We start from the raw sequence: 27,541 nt of genomic DNA, 5'->3' as shown, positions 1-27,541 counted from the left end.
GTAAATTCTTTTGTCTTCTATGTTCGTTTTTTTTTTTTTTCACTCCACACTTTGAGATCCATCCATGGTGTTTTGTACAGCAGTGGCTCATTCTCATTGCTGTGTAGTATTCTATTCTGTGAACAAACCACACTTCCCCTAACCTCCCAGTGGTGGACATTTGGGTTATTTTTATTTCACAGCACTGTTGTGAGCATTCTTATACAGGTCCTGTCCATATTGTTGGGTATACACCTTGGAGTAGAATCTGTGAGAATTTACATTTAGCACAAAAGATTTCCATAGTGATTATGCCAGCTTGCGTGTGCTCCAGCAATGAACGAGAATTCTGGTTGCTCAGCACCCTGGCATCAGGTCTTGGTTTTTAAATGGGTACAGGTGGAGAATGATGGCAAGGGAAATAGAGTGAACGAGAGTTTGGAGGTGGGAAAATGCAAGCCGCATTAGGGCAAAATGTTTCTATGGATGAGAAATGCAACTGGACATTTAACCAGGAGTTAAGAGAGGGACAGGCCATCAGTGCTCTCTTGAAACAACGCTTGAAGCCAGAGGCTAAAAATCAGAGTTAAGCAGAATGTGTCAAATTAGGCATTTGGAAACTGCAAACCAGAGAATCTAGGTATTCATGAAAAAGACAATGTGCCAGAGGCTCTGTTACCTCGACACTATGGATGTAAAAGTGAGTCATGTTCCCTCCTCTACCAGAGGCCACACATACCAAGAAGAGATAAATAAGATGTATAATAAAGCATTGCGATAAATGCTGCAGCAGAGACTCGTACAGACTGGAAGCAGGAAGAAGGTATCCATCAATTGGCCTGGTAGGCCTGGGAATACTTGCCTAGGAGGTGACATTGGATCTGAGTCTTGATAAATTAGTGGTTCATTAAAAAGGTAATGAGCAGAGAAGCAGAAGCAATGGTTTGAAAAGGTAGAAGATTATGGGGATGTGGTTGGAGAAAGTCCAGTCGTTTTGTGCAGACTCATGGGACTGGGTGAGAGTAGACTGGGAGCAGCCTCATAAATACTCCCGAGCATCCATGTGCCACAGGCCAGGAGAAGAAGCCACTGGAGTTCTCCAAAGGGGAGCTGCCAAGATCCCTTGGAAGGATATCGTGATAGCACGAGACTTAGGATCTAAGGTCCACAGCAGAGGAAATAAAAAGAAATAAAAAGAAAGCAACAGATGTGACTTCAAATAAAATATGGCTCAGTTCTCCTCTTGCAGGGCAAAAATCCTCATTTATTTGGAACTGGAAAAGTACTTAGGGTGATGATTTTGTTCTGCTAGGGTGGGCCCAAGACTGAAGGTAATTTCTCAAAAGCAGCTGCTCTAAGAGTTAGTTAAATGGTGCCAGGGGATTCACTGGACACAGGTGTCATGTTCAATCTTATTCATCTATCAATAGAGCCAGACTCCGAGTGCCGGCTGGATGCTGGATGGCAGCAGGGCACCTCTGAGACAGGAATTCTATTAGCAGATGCATCTCGCTGCTTCAGTCTGGGGCTCTGCTGCAGACTTCAAAGACAGCCTCAAGTCCTTGACTTCTACTGTGCGTCTCCATCTCTTCGGCTGCAGATCCTGCCGGGGTGACTCAAATACACACGTGGAGTACACTTTTCACATTGAGGGTGTTCCTACACATATTTTCCTCCTGCATTTTTAAGATAGGAAAGGAATATTTGAGCATTTAATTAATTGAATACATAATAAAAGGAGTTGGTACATTAAAAAAATTCTTTAAAGATTTTATTTATTTACTTATGAGAGATACACAGAGAGAGGCAGAGACATAGGCAGAGGGAGAAGCAGGCTCCCTGTGGGGAGCCCAATGTGGGACTCGATCCCGGGGCCTGGGGATCACGCCCTGAGCCAAAGACAGAGGCTCAACCACTGAGCCACCCAGGTGCCCCTGCTGTACTCTTTTCAGAACATTGTATCAAGGGTACAAAATGTTGATATGTTTTATAACTGGTAATGTTAAATTTGATTTAATACAATAGAACTAATAAAATATAATATTCATGTGTATAAATACAAAATACATAAATTTATATAAAAATATATGTTAAGTATATTTTTTAAAGAAAAACATGAGACACCTGGATGACTCAGTCAGTTAAGCAACTGCCTTCAGCTCAGATCATGATCTCAAGGTCCTGGGATGGAACCCGCATCAGGCTTCAGAGCCTCCCTCTCTCTCTCTGCCTCCTGTTTGTGCTCTCTCTCTAGCTCAAATGAATAAATACAAACTAGAAAAAAAAAGAAAAACACATGAGTTCATACAGATACCTCAGGCTTCAATCCAGCATAAATTTTAGTTTCCCCTTTACTTGTAACTTCCTTCTCCAACAGTTTAAAACCTGTCATTATTTGTAATACATTTACTTACTTGCTTACCTCTATTATATGTGTAAGGTAGTTTTAGAATTGCTAGCACATATCCTTTTGAGAAACAGATATACCAACTAGAGTACAATTTTGTCTACAGGTTCATTTTGCCTTTGGCCTGTGTCCAGGCAAAAAATTTTTTCCTGTAGGTCAGCTTCTTTCTTACCCACCCCTTCCGGTGTGATGATGTTATTCACTGACAACACAGTTACATGTATTCGTCATATGTATCCTGCAGCATATCTTGGGTTGCCTCGGTGACCTGGTTGATTTTTTAAAAATTTGAGTACAATAAAATTCACTCATAGTATGCAATACTATGGACTTTGACAATCACACAGAGTTATGTACTGATCGTCCTAATACTGTAGAGGATGTTTCACTGACCCCCCACCATTTCCTCATGCTGCTTCTTTGCAATTAACTCTTCACCCAGTCTCAAACTGACCGTTGCTGCTCAGTTTTGCATTCCTACTGTTTTGTCTTTTCAAGAATATCATATAAATGGGATCAATCAATATACAGTTTTTTGATTCTCACTTTTTTCACCTAGCCAAGTGTAGTTAAGATTAATCTACTGTTGTGTGGATACATAGCATATTCTTTAAAAAATAACATATTAATGATGTATAATTGACAATGAACAGCACATATTGAAAATGTTGATTTGACAAGTTCTGACATAAGGATGCATCCATACAGCCTTCACTACAATCAAAATAATAGATCCAGCAGTACCAAAACTTTTTTTTTTTTTTTTGGTAGATTTTATTTATTTATTTATTTATTTATTTATTTATTTATTTATTTATTTATTTATGAGAGACATAGAGGGAGAGGCAGAGACACAGGCAGAAGGAGAAGCAGGCTCCCTGCAGGGAGCCCAATGTGGGACTCAATCCCAGGACCCCAGAATCACGACCTGAGCCAAAGACAGACGCTCAACTGCTGAGCCACCCAGGCGTCCCTATACAAAAACTTTTGTCCCCCTTTGTTATCATTCCTCATGTCTTTCTCCACTTCTTCCATCCCTAAGCATCCATTGATCTGCTGTCACTATGGATACATGTACACTTGCTAGAATTTTATAGGAATAAAATAATACAACATGTATTCCTTTTTATCTTTCACTCAGCAAAATTATTTTGGGACTCATCCTAAAATAGCATGTTTCACTAGGTCATTCCTTTTTGTTGTAGGGTTGTAGTCCATTGGATGGATAGAATTCAAGTTTGTTTATCCATTCACCTGATGATGGATGTTTGGATAGTTGCCATTTCGAGGCTGTTACAAATAGTGGCTATGATCATTCATGCACTATTTTTTGGGGGATGGATATATGCTTTCATTTTCTTGGACAAAGTAGAATGGCTGGATCAGATGGTGGGTGTATGCTGAACTTTTAAGAAATTGCCAAACTCTTGCAAAGTGGTTACTCCATTTTACATTCTTATTAGCAAGGCAGGATAGCTCTAGTTTTTATGTATTGCTGCCAACACATGTTATGGTCAATCTTTTTCCATTTTAGCCATTCTTATTGGTATGCAGTGGTATTTTATTGTGTGCAATTTGCATTTCCCTAATGCAATGATGTAGGATTTATTCCATGAGTTCATTTGCCTTCTCTTCTAGTAACATAACTGCTTGAATCTTATGTTTTTAAAAGATTGTGTCCTTTGTATTGAATTTTAAGATTTTGATATATACTTGGAATATATTTAAACGTCTGTTATATATTAAAAGTCTGTTATCAGATACATGGCTTTTAAATATTTTCTTCTAGTCTGTGGCTTGTCTTTCATTTTCTTAAGAGATCTTTTGGAAAGCAGAGCTTTAAATTCTGCTGAAGTCCAATTTATCAATTTCTTGTTTTATATCTCATGCTCTTAGAGTGTCATATGGAAGAAATCTTTGCCTAAAAGAAGGTCACAATAGTTTTCTTCTATGTTTTCTTCTGAATGTCTTATAATTTTAGGTTTTACATTATGTTTATGAGTTCATTTTTGAGTTAAGGTTAATTTTTCTTTATGGTGCAAGGTATGCACTGAAGTTTTTTTGCTTTGTTTTGTTTGCTTGTGGATATCAAATTTTTCCAGCACCATTTGGTGAAAAGTGTCATTCACTGAATTGCCTTTGCACCTTTGCCATAAATCACTTGTTCATATATGTGTGGGTCTATTTTTGGCTTTTCTGTTTGTTAAATTTACATACTTATTTATATTTCTACCAATACGACCCTGTCTCAATTATTGTAATTTTATAATAATTCATGAAGTCAGGTAGTGTCAGTCCTCCATCTTTTTTGTTTCGTTTTGTTTACAAAATCATTTTTGCCTATTCTAGGTCTTTTATATTTCCATATGAATTTTAAAATCGGTTTGCCAATTTCTACAAAAGCATCCAGGATTTTTATTGGGATTTCATTGAATCTTTAGATCATTTGGGAGAGAACTTGCCTGTTAATAATACTGATTCCTCAACTAATAAACATACCTATCTCTTCCTTCATCATGTCTCCTTTTTGTTCTCTGAGAAAAGTTTTGTATCTTTTCAGATTTATCCTTATGTATTTCGCATTGTTAATGCTATTGTAAATTTTACTCTTGGTTAAATTTCTATTGCTTACTGTGTGTTGTTATACAGAAATACAATTGATTTTCTCCATTGGTCTTTTACCCTTGAAACTTGCTAAATTCACTTATTAGTTCTAGCATATTTCTGTGTTTCCATTAAATTTTCTATGGAGAAGATTATGTTATCTGGAAATAATGCCAGGTTAATGCCTTTGTTTGCAAACTGGATGCCTTTAATTTCTTGTCCTCACCTTGCTGCACTGGTTAAAACCTCCAATACTGGGTGATGGGCACTGAGGAGGGCACTTGATGAGATGAGCCCTGGGTATTATACTATATGTTGGCAAATCGATCTCCAATAAAAAAAAATACACAAAAAAAAAGATCATGGAGGTATTCACCAATATTAAAATCTAAAACTTTATCATACAATGCTGAATAGAAGTAGCAAGAGTGGATATCCTTGTATTGTTCCTGATTTCAAATGGATCATTACTTAGTTTTTAATCATTGTATACATGCTAAACATAAGGGCTTTTTCTCTTTTAATGTCTCTTATGAAGTTAGAGAAAACTTCTATTTCTAGTTTGCTGAAAGGTTGCTTTCTTCTTTTTATCAGAAGTGAATTTTGTCAAATGATTTTTCTATGTCTACTGAGACTATTTTTTTTTAGTTCACTAATATGCAAGCAAAAGGACAATGAAACAATGAAATATCAGCCTAAAATCCTATACCCAGCAAAAAATGTCTTTGAAAAATGATGGTGAAATAAAAAAAAAATGTTTTCAGGCATACAAAAGCTGTGATCGTTCAATGCCAGCAGTTTTGCATTGTATGAAAAATTAAAGGAAATCCTGAAGGCAGAAGAAAAACATGACCAGATAGTAATATGGATCTACACAAATGGATGATGAACGCATTGGCAAATATATAAGGTATCTTCATACTATTAAATCGATTTACAAGATAATTATTGAAACAAGAGCAATGTAGTATGATGTTTATACCACATACTACATGTAAAAGCAAAATATATGAAAACAATAGCACAAAGGTTGGAGGGAAAAATGTAAGTATACTATTGGCAGGTTCTTATACTGTACATGAAGTAGTATGATATCACTTGAAATTGGAATGTGGGAATTAAAAAGGCATAATTTAAATCTTAGAGCAACCATTAAAATTAAACAGTTATAGCCAAAAATACATCAAGTTGTTAAAATGTTGATGGAGGTCAATAATTATATGGATAAATATCAATATTTATTGATATTGATAAATATATTGAACATATCCAAAACAAAGCAGAAAAATAGGAAAAAGAAAAAAATATGGACAAGAAAACTAATAGCAAGATGATGGATTCAAACCTGACAATATCAGTAATATGTGAGGTGTAAATGGTTCTGTATGATCCCCAGGCCACTGTTACTTCTAATCTTTTCAAATGTTTCTTTCCCCAGCTTGTAGTAGTTTCTACCCAAGCATTCACTGATCAACACTCACCTAAATACTAAATGAGACTCCTCTCCAGATCTCTATATTCTGTCTCTTTGCAGTTCCTTTCTCTATTCTACTCTTGTCTTGGGTACTCTAACCATCTTGGTTTCCCTAAATTCTTGATTCTATCTCTTCAATTCAGGAAATCTGCTGCATTCCACCAGGATTCCCTCTCCCTGTACTTTGTCCTGGAAACCTCTCAAGGCAGCAAGCTGAGCCAACCATAGGGCTCACCTCATTTGTACTCTTTCAGGAATCATTGCTCTTTGTTGCTTGGTATTCGGTGTCTTACAAAACTGTTGTTTCATATATCTCATTGGTTTTTGTTTGCTTCAGTCCAGAGTGTAAATACAGTCTTTATTATTACACTTTAGTCAGAAGCAGAAATCGGGTTTTTCCTTTTTATTGCCAGGAATAGTCATTGTATGGATGTACCAGTTTGTTTACTCATTCACTTATTGAAAGGCTGCATTATTTCCAGTTTCTGGCAACTTGAATAAAGCTTCTATAAACATTTGTATGCAACTTTTGTAGGAACACAAATTTCCACTTAACTTAGTTAAATACCTGGGAGTGGTATTACTCAGTCACTTGGTAAGGGTGTATTTAATTTTATAAGAAATTGCTGAGTTGTTTCCCAAAGTGACTGTACTACTTGGCATTCCCACCAAAAATCTATGAGGGTTCCAGTTGCTCTGCATTCTTGCCAGCACTTGGTGTTGTAAGTTGTTTAATGATTTATTTCTAGTCATTCTAACATATGGATAGTGGTATCTCATTGTGGTTTTAATTTGCACTTCCCTAGTGACTAATGATGTTGAACATCTTTTTATATACTTATTTGCCATCTGTGTCTTCTTTTTTTGAAAGGCCAATTGAGAACTTTCACCCATTAAAAAAAATTGGGTTGTCTGTTTTCTTATTTTTTTTATTTTTTTATTTTTTTAGCTTTTTAGAGAGAGAGCATGTGAGCCAGCAGAGGGGCAGAGGAAGAAGGAGAGAATCTCCAGAAGAACCCTGCTGAGCATGAAGCCTGACATGGGGCTCCGTCTCATGACCCTGAAATCATGGCCCAAGCCAAAATCAAGACTGATGCCTAACCGACTGAGCCACCCAGAGCACCATATTTTTGAGTTTTGAGAGCTCTTTATATATTATGGATGCTTGCGATATTTTGTCCCCAGTCTATGGCTTATCTTATGTTTCATTTTAAATCTCCATATTAGAGGAATTTGATTTGACAAAAAAACTGACTTAGAAGTGTAATTTTAGAGCAGCCGCAGTGGCTTAGTGGTTTAGCACCACCTTCAGCCCAGGGCATGATCCTGGAGACCCGGGATCGAGTCCCATGTTGGGCTCCCTGCATGGAGCCTGCTTCTCCCTCTGCCTGTGTCTCTGCCTCTCTCTCCTTCTGTGTCTCTCATGAATAAATAAATAAAAATTAAAAAAAAGAAGTGTAATTTTATTAATGTTCTAAATTTATTTATTGACTGATGGAAGAAAGGATTTTAAGTACAGTAATTTTTACCCCCAGACATTTAAAGTCATTTATATCTGAGTAAATTTTGAGAGTGAATTGAGTATAGTAACAAGTTTAGGGCATTTGTGTTCTCTTTCTAGCTCAGCCACTAGTGATATGATCCTAAATATCTTGATTTTACAGGCTTAATTTTCTCAGCAGCAAATGTTCAATGTTGAGCATAAGCGTTTCAAAGTTACTAACTCAGAATGCAATAACATTCTTTGTTAACTTTCCTGGAAGTTATAGCTTTATCTTGATTTGTTTTTTTTCATTTTCATAATAACATAATAGTACCTTTTGTTAAGAGTGATATTTATATATATTTTTCTATTTATCTATTCAAATAGCTTGACAACTGGAAAATGCACATGCAACTAAAGAAGGGGAAGAGTGAAAGGGAAAAAGCTTTTATCAAAATAAAACAGTAGCACTTCACTTATTTTTTAAAATTCCACTTAAACAGTATGTTGCTTGGTAGGCATAGATAGTAAATTACTTCAGTATATTATTTAGGGGCATTAGAGTTATACTTATCAGGCATCTAAACTGATCCTTTTATTTAGTTGTGGAATAGTGAGTGTCAAAATATGTTTTGAGGGAAAATTCTATCCTGTTTTTTTCCTCAATCATTTTATGATGAAAAATTTCCAATGTAGTAAAAATTTGCAATAATTCTGCTTGGAATACCCATAAATCTACCATATGGATTTTACAATGAACATCTTACTACATTTCCTTTATTACATACCTGTCTATCCTTCCTGATACCCATCTATCAATCCACCTTATTTTCTGATGTGATTTGAAGCCTATGGATTTTATTATTTGAGTATTTGTTATGAAGGAATCTTTTGATTATTTAATGAGATCATTGTCTCTACCATATACTTGTCTATCAAAAAGAAAATCATCCCACTAAATCTTGTTAAAGTTCCCAAAGCTGGGAAATTCTCCAAAGAATCCTGGCCTGCACCCCGGATATGTTGAATTCAGATCTGGGTAAGCCTCACATTTGAATCCCCCACGCTCCTTCCTCCTGTTAGCTCCATAGTTGTTTGAATTGCCCACTAAGGTATTTGCCCAGACACATCTTGAGAGAGCCGATTAGAAACAGCACATGTGGGGAAAGGCCATGACATGCCTCAGTTAAACAGTCTAAGGAAGAGAGAGTCAGAGAGAAGATATTCCAGAAGTGAAATTGAGTGAGGGAAGATATGCTCAGGCAGGGCTGAGATTAGACAGGGCCTAGAAACAACCCTTTGCAAACCTAGTTGTCTGAAAGAATCATTTGGGAGAACTAAAATAAAAAACAAAACAAGAGGCACTTTGGGTGACTCAGTGGTAGAGTGTCTGCCTTTGGCTCAGGTCGTGATCCTGCAGTGCTGGATCCTGCAGTGCTACGGGGTGGATTGTAAGCAGGGAGCCTGCTTACAGGCTTGCTCCACAGGGAGCCTGCTTCTTCCTCTGTCTATATGTCTCTGCCTCTCTCTCTCTCTGTCTCTCATGAATAAATAAATAAAATATGAAAAAAAAAACCCAAAAGCCTAGTTTCTAATAAAGAGTTTGACTTAGCTCTGGGTGAGGGCTGAATCTCTACTTTTAACAAGTGACACATGTCACTTTAAATTTAAATTTAAAGAAATGTAGGGAGGTACAAAAGAGCTAGCTGCACATGATAGCTTTTAGTACAAGCCAAGTGATATTCACATTTGAGGGTTCCCAGCTTGACTCTCAGCTGTGTCTGCTGCTTGAACTTACACACATTGGGGTAGCTAGTAGAACAGGCCAGCAGAAGTTGATTGGCCTAAAGGCCCATGGAGACAAGCTTGGTCAAGTACCAAATCCATGCAGAAGGAAGGGATGGATCTGAGTTCCAGACAGTGTTTTGCTCTCAGTTATGTATCCTGACTCTGGTTGCCAGTCTGGAAACCAGCAAGAAACTGAAAGATTTGGCCAGTAACCCTAAGATATTGAAACCCAGCATTTCTTTGTTGTTCAGAAGACAGAGTGAAATACAAAAGGAGGTAGAATTTTACCCAGAGACTCAGAGACTGGAGAACTCACAGACAGCAGACCTTGACACTGTGCAAGTGTCTCCAGCATAGTGGGAGATGGCAGTTCCCAGGAGAAACCAGTGGAAAGGCTCAAGGGGACCTTGACACTTTGATGCCTAGGGCATCATTGGAGCCAAAGTGCCAGAGAAAAATGGCAACCATTTTTGGTTGCAAGGCCATTCTTAACATTATTGTGGAGCATCCTGAAATAATTGATGGTTGGGGGTGATTTTCAAGGGATGAATACCTTCAGTTGCTGGTAAAGTTTGGGCAAGAGTCAGCAAAATACGACTTCTATAGGTATTGAATTTAAATTCCATTGGCTTGTTAGGTGAAACTAACTTGTAAAGATGGCCAAAAGAAATCAGGGCCCTAAGAAATGAACGAGGTAGCATATTAAGGGAAGGGAAGAGCAGATGCTTCGTAAACTCATGTCTGCCCTAATAGATATTGCCTGGTTTATCTTCCTCTAATTAAAAGTTTCTTTATTAATTTTAACTTAATAGTTTAAAATTTTTAGACTGCAGGTATAACTATCTTCTTGTTGTCTGTGATGTTCTGTGTTTCTGACTCTTTTCTCTTGCTTTACTGATTCCCCTTCTGTAGTATTTCCTGGATTCTTCTCCTTTGATACCTTAAAAAATGTATTTTCCTATTTCTCTCCATCCCACAAGAGCAGTGGGATTTCAGGGTTGAATCCACCTGGGTGTTTGTCCATCTACCAGCCCCATGCTTACAATCCACCCCGTAGGTGACTGCTTGTCCCATCTTGGCCAGGGAGAGCTTTATGGAGAATGACTTTCTCTGCAACAAAGGCCTTTGCCCCTCACTCTGACAAAGACACATAATGGATCCGTTTTGAAAAGCATCAGATGTACTTTCATTTTCCTCCAGGAACGATGAACATTTGGAATTCTGAAGAGCAAACTAACTCTAAAATGTAGGTGCCAAGATGCTTGCATTTGGAACTCTTGGTAAAATTGGGATTTGGTTAAAAAGAATTTCCGTGGGATGTGTGGCTTAGGACACATGCACAGGTGGTTGGGAAGAGGTTTGTATCTGGGTCATATTTTCACCCAACAGGTGATCTGAGAAGTGGTGCAGTCGTGATAAAGGAGGGCGAGGTAAACACTATCTAAAGATATATTTGAGGCTCAAAGAGAGCTTAATGCAGGCAGAGTTCTTGCAACATCAGAATGTAAATAATTTACTTTACTCATTCATTCAGCAGAGAGAGGGGAGGGAAGATTAATGGGCAGTTTAAAAGAAAGTCCAGTTAAAACCTTTGCCGCCCTAATGTCATGGAGGCAAGAGCCAGCTTAATCTAAACAAAAGGGGTGGCTCACCCATTTGGACAGGGCTGGGAGACCACACAGTGGCTCAGAATTGCCCATCAGCAGGGTCCCGCTCTTTATAGACCATTTGTTTCCATTTGTAGTGAAAAAGGAGATGCTCTTGTAGAGGTTAAGTCAGCCAGTTATTTGTTATAAACTTTCAGAAAGGAATGGGTTTGAAACAAGTCTTAAGTGTTTCAGTGACAAACATTTAACGTCAACTCTGAGATTTATGGCACTTCTGTTCACCCTTTGAAAGCTTTTAGTTCAGTGGCAAAGGTTACTGGGGGCTTGTCCAGGAAAAAAAAGGAGGTTCTTTCTGTTGTCTTATCATTTGAGCACTGGCTGGAGGATATTCCAAAGTTTCGGTAATGAATAATCGTCCTTTCTGCTCACACCGTCATCTGCCTTGCAAGTATGATTGTCCTCGGAGAGTAATCCAAGCATTAAAGCACTCTGGCATCTGGAGGCTCACACCCCCCAGCTGGGATTCAGGGAGGAGGGCAGGCAAAGCTGACCCCAGGCCACCCCGCAGCCATGGGACCACAGGGCAGGCAGGCCCAGGTGGCACATACCTGCTGGCATCAGCCACTGCTACACCATCTGGAGTACTTGTGCTGTTGAGATACCTGTCCTAGAATAATCCAAATGGTGAAAACTCATCATGTCGTGGCCAAGGCCTCGTTCCCTTTTGCTTAACCCAAATTTTGATGAAAGCAGCCCTCACTGGTGTGATTTCAGGAAATCTGGCTTCCTGAAAGAGTCCTTTCTAACAAGATGCTGCTTACCTGTTACCTGGTGGCACTACCATAGAGAATTCTGCTGCTGACCATTGTGAAGTCATAGCTACCTGCCACTAGGAATCACAATGCCAACCACCTGGCCTTGGGGTGGGTGGGTGGGGGCCGAGGAGTGAGACATGGGGCTCCCCTCCTAATTATACAAGGACAGGCTTGTATGTCTAATTGAGGCCCATTAGGACTTAGAGTGACTCTGGATGCAGCCCACTCAGTTCCAAAGGGTCTTCACAGAGCTCTACCCTTGCTGGTTCCCTGCTTACTCTGTGTTATAAAAACAACAGTCAACATTTATTGGGTGCTTAGTAGGTGCCAGGCACTGTTCTCAGCCTTTTGTGTGGATTATCCCACTGATCTTCACCACCACCTATTGAGATCTGTTTTTACAGATGAGGGAAGTTAAGTCACAGATTCTGTGACCAAGGACATTCCTCTAAAATCAGCGTAAGGTCCATCCACTAAATCTTCTTTTCCCACTCCAGGACTGATCTCTTTCAAAAGGTGACTGCTAGCCCTTTTCTTCTGGAAGAAGCTTTAACATACAGAAGCTCTCTCCCAAAGGTAGCACTCCCCCGAGTGTGCTGTGGGATGATGTAAGTATGTTTTATGTTTTCCAAGGTCTGAGATATTCAGTCAGGATACACCACAGTGACTTCTGTTTCTTTCCCAAATCTCCTTTTTTTTTAAAGGGGAAAAGAGGATGGGGGGGGGGGGCGGGCGTGCTCTGGACTCCCATTGCTCTGCTGCCTTGACCAGCTAAGTAAACAAGAACATGTATGAATCTCTAAGAATTAGCAGTGCTGTGGATCTAGAAGCGAGTCTAAATTTCTGCACAAGAAAGAAACTTTTCTTTTAAGTCAGTGGTTCTGGCCACTGGCAGTAAAAACACTGCTTGAAAGAGCACAAGCCAAGGCATCTGGGTTATAAAACATAAAATCTCTATAGGAGATTCTAATATGCAGTTCTGGTTGCAAACCACTGACCAAAGGGAAAGTGTAGCAAAGACATAGGACTGCTGAAAGATATACTGTATTTATCTCACCAAACAGAACATGTAATTATAGACTGAAGCATGTGTGGTCTGATGAGTTCATAGCACTCAGGTCTTATACAACAAGGCTGTGTGTGTGTGTGTATATGTGTGTGAGTGTGTGTGTGTGTGAGAGAGAGAGACAGACAGACAGACAGAAAGAGAGATAGACACAAAGACAAAAAGAGAGAATGTGATGTATTTGCTTTGCATTTGCTAGCTATAAGGTCCTGTCCAAGTGACAGCCCTGCCAACCTTTAGGTGACATAGAATTCTCTTGCTGCTTTTATTTTGTAATAACAAGTATTAACTTTCATTAACTGAAGTAAGAGACCATGATGTGAATCTGTAGACATTTTCACTGCCTTAAACTTTGGATCTTAATAAAGTCCTTCAAAGTTAGGCAAAAAGTTTTTGGAAACCACCAAAATAATTGGATTGTTTCTCCCCACCACAATGGCTCAACAGTGGCACATTACTTAAGTTCTTTACTTGTTTCAATGTTTAAAAATTAATTTGGCTAGATATATTCATGCTTGCTTTTTCTCAGAACTATTTATTTTTTTAAAGGTTGATTATTTATTTATTTATTTATTTATTTATTTATTTATTTATTCATGAGAGACATAGAGAGAAAGGCAGAGACATAGACAGAGGGAGAAGCAGGCTCCCTGCAGGGAGCCCGATGTGGAACTCAATCCAGGACCCCAGGATCATGCCCTGAGCCAAAGGCAGATGCTCAACTGCTGAGCCACCCAGGGGTCCCCCCTCAGAACTATTTAGATACTCTTCCATGGTCTTCTGGCATTGAAATTTATTGTGGTGAAATCTGAGACTAGTCTGATTTTTTTCTGTTGCTTGCACTGAACTAGAATTTTTTATTTTTTATTTATTTATTTATTTTTTTAAAATTTTTTATTTATTTATGATAGTCACAGAGAGAGAGAGAGAGAGAGGCAGAGACACAGGCAGAGGGAGAAGCAGGCTCCATGCACCGGGAGCCCGACGTGGGATTCGATCCCGGGTCTCCAGGATCACGCCCTGGGCCAAAGGCAGGCGCCAAACCTCTGCGCCACCCAGGGATCCCTAGAATTTTTTATTAGGGCTGAAGATTCTATCTTTTTTTAAAAAGATTATTTATTTATTTATTTATTTATTCATGAGAGATACAGAGAGAGAGAGAGAGAGAGAGAGAGGGAGACAGAGACACAGGCAGAGGGAGAAGCAGCCTCCATGCAGGGAGCCTAACATGGGACTTGATCCCGGGTCTCCCGGATCTCCAGGATCCAGCCCTGGGCTGAAAGTGGCACTAAACTGCTGAGCCACCGGGGCTGCCCAGAAGATTCTATCTTTATCCTTTAAATTAAATAATTAAATGAGATTATGTCTTGATGCCAATAATTTCTATCAGTTATTCCCCATATATATACTATAAGCATTCAATTGGTACATCCAGTTTTTCTTTCTTAGAGACATTTTTTTTCTGTATTCTATCTCTGATTACTTTTTCCTCCCTAGTCTGGGTTCTTGATTGTAAGGACACCAATTAGCTTTATGTTGGATCTTCTTTGTCTCCTATATTAATCATCCACTCGAATTGCTTTAATTTCTTTTGTCTTTTCCATTCATTGAGCATATCCTATGTCCTCCCTCTATGCCATTAATATAGTACTTAATCTTATTTATGATAGTTGTTGCTTTTTCTAAAATGTCAAAAGACTCAAAATAGTGTTACAATCCTTCACTTGGTTTATTTGTTCTCCCTTTTCATCCCAATCTTTTATTTATGATCTTGTTTCACAATTATGGTTTTATTGACTTTGTATTCTGTGGGTCTATGCACTTGAGTGCCTTGGGCCATGCTTTTCTCCAGACAGATTCCTTGCCTGTTGTTTTGTGTGTGCTACTTTGGTTGTTGGTGTTTTTTTTTTTTTTGTCTTTTATCTCCTGTTGGAAGTTATATACAGAATTAATATGCCATTTCCTTGCACCTTGTTCATGCTTATTCTGGATTATTTTCCCCCATCTTCCTTCTTTGAACTACATTTTGAGGGCCGTATTTTTTTTTCTCTTATTTTTTTATGGCCTGCTTGTTTGAGCATGGGAGAAAGGAAGAAGTCAGATGGGGATAATTCTAACCCTTAGTAGGGTACTTGGATGTTTCTCAGTTTCTTGAAATCTTACCAAATGACCTGTATGTACCAAGGCACTCTTCACACAGTGGATTTTGATTTTCCTTTCATCTTGGACTGTGTCTTGGAAGATGGCAGACTTAAATAGCCCTTCTTATTTCCAGTGATAGCTATTACATATAAATTGACAGTTTTCCAAGCACTGTGATAAGCATATTGCATAATTTTTTTTCATTAAATCTTTGTGACAACTCACTTAAGTAGGTACTATTACATTGCAGTTTTGTAGATGGAGTTCAAATGAGATTGATTCAATAGTTTTTCTCCTTTGATGTATTTCTGTTATCTTGTCAGAATCAGATCTATTTAAATCTTTTGTAAATAACCATATTAATATGTTATATTTTAGGGAAAATACAATAAAATAAAATATAAAATATAACAATTCCTTATATTGTACCTAACTTTATAGACTAAACTCTAATGTATTATAAATATACAAATTAATATATAGTATGACAATCTCCTTTTTCCCCTGTTAAGTTTGTTTAGGGGGGTTCTATATTTGTGTTTTCATATTTTTTGGAATAAACTTTAAAATCTTAAATTTGTCAGAAGTCATTTGCTATTTTATTGGAATTACATTAGCCTACAGGATAATTTGAGAATCAACATATTTTTAATACTGAATATTCCAGTCAAGTATACCCTTGCATTTATTCAATTAACCACATATATTATGGAAAATCTTGATATTCTGAAGTATTTTTATATTGGTGGCTCTGGTGAATATATGTTAACCCTTCCACAGAAACACTAATATATATATATTTAAAGATTTTATTTATTTACTCATGAGAGACACAAAGAGAGAGGCAGAGACACAGGCAGAGGGAGAAACAGGCTCCATGCAGGGAACTCAACGTGGGGCTCGATCCCGGGTCTCCAGGATCATGCCCTGGGCTGAAGGTGGCACTAAACTGCTGAGCCACCCGGGCTGCCCTCTATTTTTAAACTTACTATTGTCTCTTATTCTAATAATTATGTGTTTGCTTTTTTTGAATGTTCCATGGTTAGAAAAAATCCTGTTGTTTCTAATAATTCTGTATTATTTTCTGTACATTCTTTTCAATATATACAATTCTTCCCCCTCTTCTTCTTCTTCTCTTCTTCCTCCTCCTCTTCTCCCTCCTCCTCCTCTCTGGTCTGATTGCATTGGCTCATTCTTTAAGAACAATATTAAGTTGGTCCACTCGTTCAGCTCAAGAGTGCCATCAAACTCAGCAGCTTAAAGCAGCCATCACCCAGCCCAGCTTATTTATACTTCAAGGTGCTCTGCAGACTAGCAAGTGTTGATTGCTCTAAACTGGACTAGTCTGGCTTGGCTCCAGGCTGTAGGTTAGATTCAGGTGAGGAACTTGATTTACTCTTGATTTATTTTGTGTTTATGTTCAGAAGTGTGCCTCTCAGCCTTTTAAGTGTAAATACTAATGTTTAAGCCAAGATGAGCCTTCTCTTGTTTGGAACCCAAAGCATCCAGATTGACTTACCACTAAACTTATGTGCTACCCAGACAACCTGCGTAGAGTTCAGCAGCCATTTGCTGTCACTTCAGTGGTTTCTCTCAGGCTCTGTCTGCTAATGTGAAGTAGTACCTACCTTCCTCCTTTCCCTGGAAAGCTGTGCCCTCTAGTCTGATGTTTCTCACACTTCAGCATGCATTCAGATCACCCGGAAGTCTTATTAAAAGTTTCTAAATGCTTAACATCACTCGGCATCAGGGAAATAAAAATCCAAACCACAATGAGATACCACCTCACACTGGTCAGAATGGCTAAAATGAACAAGTCAGGAAACAACAGATGTTGACAAGGATGCAGAGAGAAGGGAACCCTCTTGCCCTGTTGGTGGGAACACAAACTGATACAGCCACTCTGGGAAATAGTATGGAGGTTTCTCAAAAAGTTAAAAATTGAGCTACCTTATGATGCAGCAATTGTACTACTAGGTACTTATCCAAAGGATACAAACATAGTGATTCAAAGGGACACATGCACCTCAATGTTTATAGCAGCAAAGCCCGCAATAGCCAAAATATGGAAAGAGCCCAGACATCTATCAACAGATGAATGGATAAGGAAGATGTGGTATATTTATTGGAATATTTCTCAGCCATCAAAAAAAATGAAATCTTACCATTTGCAACAATATGAATGGAACAAGAGGATATTCTGCTAAGTGAAGTAAGACAGTCAGGGAAAAACAAATACCATATGATTTTATGCAAACATGGAATTTAAGAAACAAAACAGATGAACATAGGGGAAGGGAAGGAAAAATAAAATAAGATGAAAATAGGTAGGCAAACCATAAAACAGACTCTTACCTATATGGGACAATCTGAAGGTTGCTGGAATTTAAATTAAAAAAATTTTAAAAAGAAAACAAATTAAATGCAGTTTCAGATTCAGCAGGTGGGACCTGAGATTTTGCATTTATCGCAAGCTCTCAGATGATCTTGGTCTACAGACCACTTTGAATAGCAAGGCTTTAGACCATGATAAGAAAATAATTTTTACCCAGTTTAAAAAAATGATTATACACTGTTAGTGACAGCGTGGAGGGGACATAAGAGGGTAGGAAGATACTAGGCTAGATTTAGACCCTGTCACTGTGTCTGCTGTCAGTTTAATTTTCACACACTGGAAAGTTGAAAAAATCAACTGTCAGAAGGGATGTGAACATATTATGCATAAACCATCCAGAGGAAAGGTACCACTCATTCTCTTATGATTAATAAGAATGATCACTAGGATTTCCCAGGTAAGTTATTGTCTACAAAACAGCTTCATGAGAAAGTAGCTAGAAAGTGAGGACTAAAAAGAGATATTTGGCATAAAATGCCTATCACTGTGCCTGGTATACACTTAGTAGTGAATGTTAACCATTGTCATTTTTATTAAACTTTTAAAGACTGAGTAAGGATAAAGCTGTGCTTTCCAAATGAGTCTTACAGAGGGGTTTTCACTTTATTCTCTTTATTACTTCTGTTTTGGTGTTGTGTGTTTTGTGTATGTGTTCTCTTAATGATTGAACTCTGTAACAAACAAGGAAAATACATAATGAAAACTATCACTCTGAGAATTGTACTGTTTGCATCAGTATTCTTTAAGCTGCAAGAAACAACACCCCCACACCCCACCCCTGACTACTGAATTTGTTTTAAGTAACAGGGAAAATTTATTATATCACTTAACAAGAAGGCTTGAGATAGGGGTAACCCTGCGATCCATCAATTCAGTGACTGGATGGGTTTTCCATCTCTCCTACTCTTCATTTTTGTTGTGTTGGTTATACCCTCATCATCTCATGATAGCTTCAGTAGTTCCAAGTGTCACATCCAGACACGACAATGTCTAGGAGAGAGAGTCTCCTTTTCTGGGTTTGTCTATTTGAGAGGGAGGAAATATCATTCCCAGAAGACCCTCAAAGACTTCTCTTCTCTCTTATTGGTCATATCTGAATCACATGCCCCTTCTTAAGATAATCCCACTGGCAAATAGAATGGGATCACCAGCCTTGTCTATACAGTCCATTCAGGAATTGTCTCTATGTCATGCAGGAGAAGGATGGAGACCACAACAGAGAATGAGGCACACAAGAAGGAGGGATGAGCTTTCTGGGGGCACAGATAGAGTGAGTAGAACTCTAAATATGAAGGGAGCTGGCCAAATTTTTATGGTGACAAATGTTTTTGAATTTTCCACTTAGGACTGGAGTTCTTTCTTGCTGCAGCCATCTCAAATATTTGTCATTTTCTGTCTAAATTTTTAGTGACTGGGAACTCATTATTTTGCAGATTTTTGGCCTTTTCTTCCCTTTTGGGTCCTTACCCACACTCCCAGTCAGCCATCAAAGGAGCTTTTACAACACGAGTACCAACCCCTTTTAAGGAAGTGTTACTGTTAGCTTCTGATGGTGGCGATGACCTGTCTCATGCTCAAAACCTCAGCTGTGCTCTCCTCTCTATGTGTCTGTGTCTGACCCTTATGATTCAAACCCATATTGAACAACGCTGACCTCACTTTCACGCTGTCCTCCTGATGTTTCATCACCATACTTTTACAATTGTCATGCCAACATGGCACCTGAAAGTAGTTGAAAACGGGCTGCTTTAAAAGACTCATCTCGCTTCCCACTTTGATTCTCACTACTACCAGTAAGCACCCCTCACGCCCCACAACCACCGAATGCCATGGTTTCCAATTCTTTCATGAATAGGAAATCTTCAGGGTCCTGCAGCTCTAGATTTTGAATCCACTAAGCATATGACCCATTTACTCTGAACTCTGAGCAAATCAATTGACCCTCTATAGCAACTAACTCTCAGATATGTACACGTCTAGAGAGATTTAAGTCCTGACCTTCTACTTGCTCCAGAGTAGTTCACCTTTGTTCAGTGGCATTGGAAAATTCACACAACATTTATTTCTTGCTCTAACAGCCTTCTTGGAAGCTTCAGAGTTAGTCAATTATCTATTCCAAGATGGAGGAGGAATAACAATGGTATTAATCTCACTGCTGTGTGATCTAACCTTTCAAAGTAGACATTTTTCAAAAGGGCAGCATTAAGAGCTCAGCGTCCCAGCGAAGGTAGATTTCCCATAATCATGTCCATAATTAAAAAAATAGTCTCAAGGAAATTTTATCATTTCAGGAAACTTCTGCTAAAAGTCTTATATTTTTATGCTTTTGAACCCTTGCTAGCTTTGCTTTTTTTGCATCATTGCCTCTCTATAAAGACTATAGCCCCATGAAGGTCAAGAGAATAAGGGGTGTCTCTGTGATTGGCACACTAACTTTGGCTGACTAAGCTTTATGGAAATGAGGAGAACATTACCAATGTGTGTAGCCTGCATGGCCTCGTTCAGGAGAAACTTGACGACAATCTGTGGTACCAGAAGGGCAGAAGCTCCTCTGTGCATCCCGCTTCCTGCACAGCCATCCATCAGGGGAACTGCGGCTGGTCTCCAGAGGCTTCTCAGGCACAGAAAAGCTACAGGTACCTGTCTTTCCAATGGTTTATTGTTTCAAGCTGCTCAATGGTGCTGTTGTCATGTCTTCTAAACAGAAGCTTCTCACCCCAACTTCCTGATGATGATGAGCAAGAGCCAGGTGACATGGTTTAATGGGGATGGGGGGGCAGGAAAGAGCACACCTCTCCTTCAAACAGACCTTAAATCAGACTCTACGCTCAACCTTTAATATCTATCCAAATTCCCTGGGAAGCTAGCTAAAAATGCAGAATGGAGCTCATTTCTAGATAATTTGATTCAGAAGGTTTGCACAGTTTTGAATCTGCATTTTAAGCAACATACCAGCAGATAAATCTGAGAGGAGTACAAAGAAGAGCCACTTTGAGAAAATCTGCCCTAAGTCATAGATTTGAGGACCAGCATCAGCATTAAGCATCCTGCCTGTTACAGCCTCTCTGTGCAGGTTCTTTGTATACATGAGCATCCATCCCCACCAGCCTTGCAAGTTGGGTGGCCCAGTTTACAGATGAGGGGAGTGAGGCATCCAGAGGTTAGGACATTGGATCAAGAGCTCACTGCCATACGCTGGCCTGCTCCTGGGCATGAGCTGGAGTCTACCTTCTTCCACAGCCCATGCTCTCTGGTCTGGGTGACACCATTCCCCCCAATTAATGACAGCTCAGGTCCTGAACTAGGCTCTGGACAGACCAAGATGAACGAGATAGTGTTCATTTCAAGGACTCATTCTAGTGAGTTTTGAGGGCTGGTTTCTGTCTCTCTCCTTCCAGATGTGCAAAAGCAGCTTGCTCAGTGACAGGCAGGGCCAGAACTAGGAAATAAAACCGCGTGGAGATTTTTCACCTGTACCATGATGATAGATTTAGTATATCACTTGTGTGGCTTATAAGCTGCCTTGCTAGCTTTGAAGGACCTCCAAAATAGTTTAGTCCATGAGGCATTTAGATAGTGCTCCATTCTTTTCCAAGTAATGAGTCTATTTTTGATGATGCTAAACCTCCGCAATGCATACCTATGCATTGCATTGTGTGCCAAACCAAGTAAGATGGCTGATACACAAGCATTTTGGGAGGATAAAAGCACTGCAATGAATTGTGGATATGTTTTCAAAGGTCCTGTTGAATGAGTCCACCCAAAGCTGGGCTTTGAATCTCACAAAGACCACTTGCTGAATTATTCACCATAGGCCAGGCACAGCAGACTCCATGTATATTACTTTGTGTGTTTTCACAATAATTCTCAGACTTTTACAGAAAAGAAAACTGAGGCCCGGAAAGAACACACGGCTAGTACATGGTGATGATGAAGGCTGAGCCCAAGACCTGAGCCCTTTTGTTTAAACACTGTACATCTTTCACTCATTCCATTTAATATATTCACTTTTAAGATGGAGGGGCCCTTCGAGATAATGGAGTTCAACTTTTTTTTTTTTTAGATCTTATTTATTCATCAGAGACACACAGAGAGGCAGAGACACAGACAGAGGGAGAAGCAGGCTCCTTGCAGGGAGCTGGATGCGGGAGTCCATCCTGGGACTGGAATCACACCCTGAGACACTCAACCGCTGAGCCACCCAGGCGTCCCTGGAGTTCAACTTTATTCCATCATAGAAATCAGCTCCATATTATCCTCTGAATAGTCATTGCCTTCTTCTTGCACACCTTCAGAGGTGCATGCTCTACACCTCACAGGTAACCTTCAGCTTCCTTCTTGCTTGCAGGATCACATGCAACCTTCTCGGACATCCATATTTTTACCCACTTACCTTCCAACTCTCTTCTCACCATTGCTTTAGAGACACACTAGTCCTCTGCTGTCTACTAAGTTGACTACATGCATTCCCAACCTCTGCTATTGGGTAAAACCCTCATGTGGGGCAACCTCTTCCTCTTTTCTGCCTGCCTGAGTCTTCTACTCATTCTCAAGTCCAGTATCAAGAACCTCTCGGTCCTCAGCAAGCTTTCCCAATATCCCAGGGCACCTGTTTCCTACGTTACTCATGTACTTCCTAATGCAAGTTGTTCTCTAATGTTGACCGTTTTGGTGCTGTGGTACCGATAGACCCCATGAAAGGAAGGGCTTTGTCCTATTCATCTTCGTATCCTCAATGCCTTGCTTAAGTCATTTTTCAAGAATGGTCTTCCAGTTGTATTGGTTTAGATAAAAACTATTCTGCCTAGCAGATCCTGTATTTTCTATTTTGCATTTATTTTTCTGTGTTGGTGAAGCACCCAGCACACAGTCAATTCTGTCTAACTAGCTGAATGTTGTTGTTGTTGTCATTGGAGCTATGTGGGAACAGGCTAGGAGGAGAACTGAATCGACTTACTGGGGCTAAGAAAATATTTATGATAGCATCATTTGTAACAGTAAAAAACTGGAAACAATTTAAAAGTCCGTGTATATAAAGTTAAGGAACATACAAAGCAAGATTATGTGTTATTTATTGGAAAATGCATATTCAATACAATTATACAGCAGTATGTACCACACTAGGGATGAGGGAGAAGGTATTCATTTTTTGGAGGCTGCTCTAATAAAGTGCCACACTGAGTGGTTTGAACAACAGAAATTTATTGACTCACGGTTCTGGAAATTAGAAATCTAATATCAAGGTGTTAGCAGGTTTGACTTCTCCTAAGGCCTCTTTCTGTGGCTTGCAGATGGCCACCTCCTTCCCGTGTGGTCCCATGGTCTCCTGTGTGCAGACATCCTTGGTGTCCAAATCTTTCTTATAAGGACACCTGTTAGATTGGATTAGGGCTTACTCCAATGTCCTCTGTTTACCTTAATCACCGTTTTAAAGGCTCTATCTCCAAATGTAGTCACATTTATGAGGTACTGGAGGTTAGATTTGCAACCTATGAATTTTGGCAAGGGGTAGGGGACACAATTCAGTCCCTAATAGCAGAATTGGCTCCTTCTGAGGGCTGTGGGGGGAGAATCTGTCCCACGCAGCTCTCCTAGCTTTTGGTAGTCTCAGGTGTTCCTTGACTTATGGACAGTGTTCTCCTGTGCCTTCACACTGTCTTCCCTCCATATGTGTCTCCTGTATGTTGATGTCTAAATTTCCATTCTTTTTTTTTTTTTGATTTGTAAAAGGTATTAATTCTTCCCTTCTGTTTTGAAATTATTTCTAACAGTTTCTAAAGACATGGTCACGGCTGCCTGAAGCATGTCTTCTTCACTCATAACATTTCCTGGATCACTGCCCAGTGCCTCTGAACTTGTGGTGGGCCTCTCACACGGATGTGAGAGCTGTCCTAGTGGATCCTGTTGCTGCTGCTGCTGCTGCTGCTGCTGTTGCTGCTGCTGCCACTTTTCAAAGTAGGCTTCTCTTCTCTTCTGTAGCTCTTCTGAAGTAATGTGGAGTATCTTGAGATATACTTCTGGAACTCCCTTGCATACTGAGCTGAATAGCCCTGCGGAGATCTGTTTCTTCATCTTCATGTCAATTTCTTGGCGACTTAGTGCCAGAGCCCTCTGCAAATCTTCCTCATCTTCATTTAACATGCCTGACCCATCGTTTGCTTCTAAGACTCGTTCCAGATCTGTTTTCTGGACTCTCTGTTCTTTTAGTTGTGCTAATTCTTCTCCAATAAGTTTTGGTCTCTGCATCTGTTGGACCCTGATCATCTGTAGAAGTTGGTCAGCTTCACAATCTGGCAGATCACCCTTAACAACAAATACAGAATAACCTTCCTGTTGTAATTGAGATAGGAAAAGTGCAAGGTATGTGTCTGATATTAATTCTGGACCCGTCAAAGAGAATTCAAGTTGAACCACTGTTTCCCTAATGTTCTAACTGTAAACTAGTGTTCTTTGTAATTGCATATAAATGATCTTTCATTTATGGGATCGATCCTGAACCTCTGATACTCTGGACTGTTGAAGAGAATTAGTTCTAAACCCCAAACTTTCAAGGCATTGCTTATAACTTGAATAGAGAAAAAACCACTGTGATCGATATTTCCAGAAGGCTGCTGTAAAAATGTGCGATAGTCTTCACTAGTAACTCCTCCTTCTGCCATTCTCATCCTCTCTTCTTCATCTAGCTGATGTGCAATTGAAGATAATTCCACAGGGCTAAAATATTCTCCTTGCAATAGATTATTCAAGCAATGTTGAGCGCAAAGTGAGCCTTCTTGTTTCTCGTGGAAGATGGACTCCATGTTTATTTGTCTCCCAAATTTCCATTCTTTTATAGGGACACACATCACACTAGATTAAGGCCCAACCTTATTTTAATTTGATCATCTCAGCAAAGATCCTATCTCCAAATAACAATCATGTCTTGCAGGATTCAGGGTGAGGACTCCAATATAGGCTTTTTTGTTTTGTTTTGTTTACTTTTCTTTTGTTTTGAGGAGGATGGAGTGGGGATGGACACAATTCAACCCATAACAGAATATGGAGGTTGAAGAAGGTCCATAAGGGACTTTGTGTCATGCATATGTCATGTTTCAGTTCTTAGGTGAGGCTGTGTTCATAGACATTTTGTAACTAGAACAATGACAACAAAAGCATTGAACAAGACTACTATTCATCTTCATGGGAGCTGGAGCCTTAGCGTGGAGTGGACATTTCCTGGCATGTATGTTTGTATCCCCCACCACCACTCCCCCCAGTAAATTCTAGCATACTGCCCAGTGCTAGTGAGGCAGTCATTGTATCTTGGACCAATTTGTTCACTGTTGACACCTTCACATCTTCAGGCATTTCTTACAAGTTCTGAGCCTAAATCTCCCCATTTACCCTCCATGCATAAGTGCTAGGGATGATTTCTATCTGTGGCCACATAGAATACTTCTGTTGTCATTTCCACCTGGAATGTCTAAAAGTGTTGTAGAGCACACCCTCTCTCCTACCTATCCTCCTACCCACTGCCCCCCAACCCATTGCTAATTCCTTTAACTCCTCCTTATACAATCCGACTTTTGTGATTTAGGCTGCTCTTGACATTGAACTAAATAGGCATTGCCTCATCCCCATAGAGCTTGCATTTTAAGCAGGTCATTACATAAGCAATAATTTGATATCAATGGTGATAAAGGGCTAGAAAGTAAGGAGCAGTGCAAGTTCTCCACAAAGAGATCATGGGTGGGGCCACACTGGGAGAAACTAGGAAATCCCCTCCTTGGAGAAGTGTTGAGCAGGGGTAAGAACTTATTGGCTAAAGAGGAATGTCCAGCATGAAAAGGAGGTAGCATGTGCAGTTTGATGTAAGGCCTTTGCTGTGGCTAGTTAGGGACCTCTAGGTCACATTAAAGACTGTCAACTTTAATCTAAAGGGAAAGGGGAAAGTGTGGAAAGGTTTTAAGTAGGGAAGCACCATGACCAGATTTGCATGTTAGAAAGACCATCTCAGGGGCTCCTTTGTGGCTCAGTGGGTTAAGCCTCTGACTCTTGATTTTGACTCAAGTCTTGACCTCAGGGTGGTGAATTCGAGCCCACCATTCAAATTCCACCACTCGAATTCCACCACTTTTAAGTAGGTGGACTTTACACCTACTTAAAAAAAAAAAAAAAAAAAAAGACCACCTTCTGTGAAGAGGCGGGGTGAGAGATTGTATGAGTAACAATGAAGTGAGTTGTCTGTTAGACTATTCCCAAGTGCAGGCTGGAGGGTGGAAATAAAAGCAGCTCTGAGCATGGTGGGCACGGTGACATGTTCAGAAGTGGATGGATTTGAAATATGTTTTAGGATATAAAAAAGAACATGATAATTTATTAGAAATAGAGGGTGAGGACAATACCACTCTTAGCCCCTACCTCTTAGCCCAAGGGGCCCTTACCTTGGACTAGGGATTGGAAAACTCCAGTCTATGGGTCAGGTATGATCTCTATCTTATTTCTCTTTTTAAATAAAGTTTTATTGAAATACAGTTACACTCATTAATCTATGTATTGTCTGTGGCTACCATGGTGCTACAGTGAAGAATTGAGTAGTTTGTGACAAAGGCTATCTGGCTCATGAAGCCTAAAATATTTACTATCTGGCCCCTTACAGAAAAAAAATTTTTTTTTTGCCAGGCCATGCTTCCAAAGACCCCACATATCCAAACTGGCACAAAAAATGAATTTTTAGTAAACAAGTGAGTCCCTCTCAACCCAGGCAAATTGCTTGGCTCTAACTCTAGGCATCTACTGTTAAGACCAAGGATGTTCCCAGGGAGATGCTTCTTTCCATCCCTTCTTCTCAAGTCCTGTAAATGGATGTGTCTAAATGCTTTGGAATTTTTGGCTTTTGTTGTTGCCAACACTTTCCAGTGCAGGGAGGATTTGAGCAAAAGGAATGCTGATATGGAATAAAAGACTAATTAACTTGTCAAAAATCATTGTCTAATCTATAGCATGAATGAAATGAATTATCTGTCACAAAGAGTAGTTTCATAGTAGAACTCAGAGCATCCGTGTGTTTGTTTTGCATTGTTTTGCAATACTCCTGCATCAGTGCAGTCTTTGTGGTCATGGCACATGGTAGATGAAGAATATTTTGCTATATTAAACTATTCATGTTATTCTGGTCTAGAGGAAACATGAATGAAGTAGGATACTGATTCTTTACAGAAATGTCAAAGTTATACATATGCATATGAACTCCATTTCTACTCTAATTCTGGGCGATCATGACTTTGTTAAATTAACATTTGTTAAGTAGAGCACAGGGTGAGCTGGATGGTGAGCTGAGGTTCAACAAAAGACTATGAGAGAAATTGAAATAGAGAAGTTTATCACTTACAGGTCCTGGAGGAAATACCCATATGCCTTGAGGGGCCACATGGGGAGGACAAGGCAGGTATAGACAGAGAGGCAAGACCTGGGGCACCATCCCTTTATTAGGGTCTGGGTGTAGAGTGCTTTGGGATTCCCAGGCTAAATACAGATTTGTCAATTCAAATCAAAGAGATTAGGGTTTTGGTAAATTCCATGGGGATCTTATCTAAGCGGTGCACAAGAAGAAGGCCCTGGGAGATGGAGGAGACTGCTGATCACCAGGGTTTTGTGGGGAGTCATATTTGGAGCTTACATTTACTTAAGACTCTGTGGGCTATTATCTAGAGCACATGGTTGTACAAGGGGCTAATGGCAGTTTAAGGTCCCTGCAGGGCATGTGGCTACACAAATGCATGTGGAGACAGCAATACTGTGG

The 27,541-nt window shown here is 39.5% G+C and overlaps 2 long non-coding RNA genes and 1 pseudogene across 6 annotated transcripts in view; 1 reads left to right on the top strand and 2 right to left on the bottom strand.

Annotated features, from left to right (window-relative positions):
* Positions 1 to 721: 721 nt before the first annotated feature.
* LOC112647330 (uncharacterized) lies at positions 722 to 12,157 on the bottom strand. Its single transcript, XR_003128239.3, has 2 exons — positions 11,951 to 12,157; positions 722 to 1,655 (listed from the first exon to the last, which is right to left on the bottom strand). It is a non-coding gene; the product is annotated as an uncharacterized LOC112647330 (long non-coding RNA).
* A 116-nt stretch (positions 12,158 to 12,273) lies between these two features.
* Positions 12,274 to 27,541, top strand: part of LOC125755120 (uncharacterized) — a 42,424-nt gene continuing 27,156 nt past the window's right edge. For 4 of the 5 annotated variants that reach the window (XR_007410790.1, XR_007410791.1, XR_007410788.1 and 1 more), the window contains exons 1-3: positions 12,274 to 12,765; positions 20,102 to 20,396; positions 21,824 to 22,079. This is a non-coding gene — a long non-coding RNA (uncharacterized LOC125755120). Of the gene's footprint in view, positions 12,766 to 18,956; positions 19,031 to 20,101; positions 20,397 to 21,823; positions 22,080 to 27,541 lie in introns of all 5 variants that reach the window. The other variant, XR_007410792.1, reaches the window with a different exon arrangement.
* Positions 23,484 to 24,567, bottom strand: LOC112647329 (ataxin-3-like; annotated as a pseudogene).

Source organism: Canis lupus, chromosome 5 (genome assembly GCF_003254725.2).
Source record: "Canis lupus dingo isolate Sandy chromosome 5, ASM325472v2, whole genome shotgun sequence".
Taxonomy (NCBI): domain Eukaryota; kingdom Metazoa; phylum Chordata; class Mammalia; order Carnivora; family Canidae; genus Canis; species Canis lupus.
The sequence above is the reverse complement of the archived record's forward strand: the minus strand, read 5'-3'. Positions and strand labels throughout refer to the sequence as shown.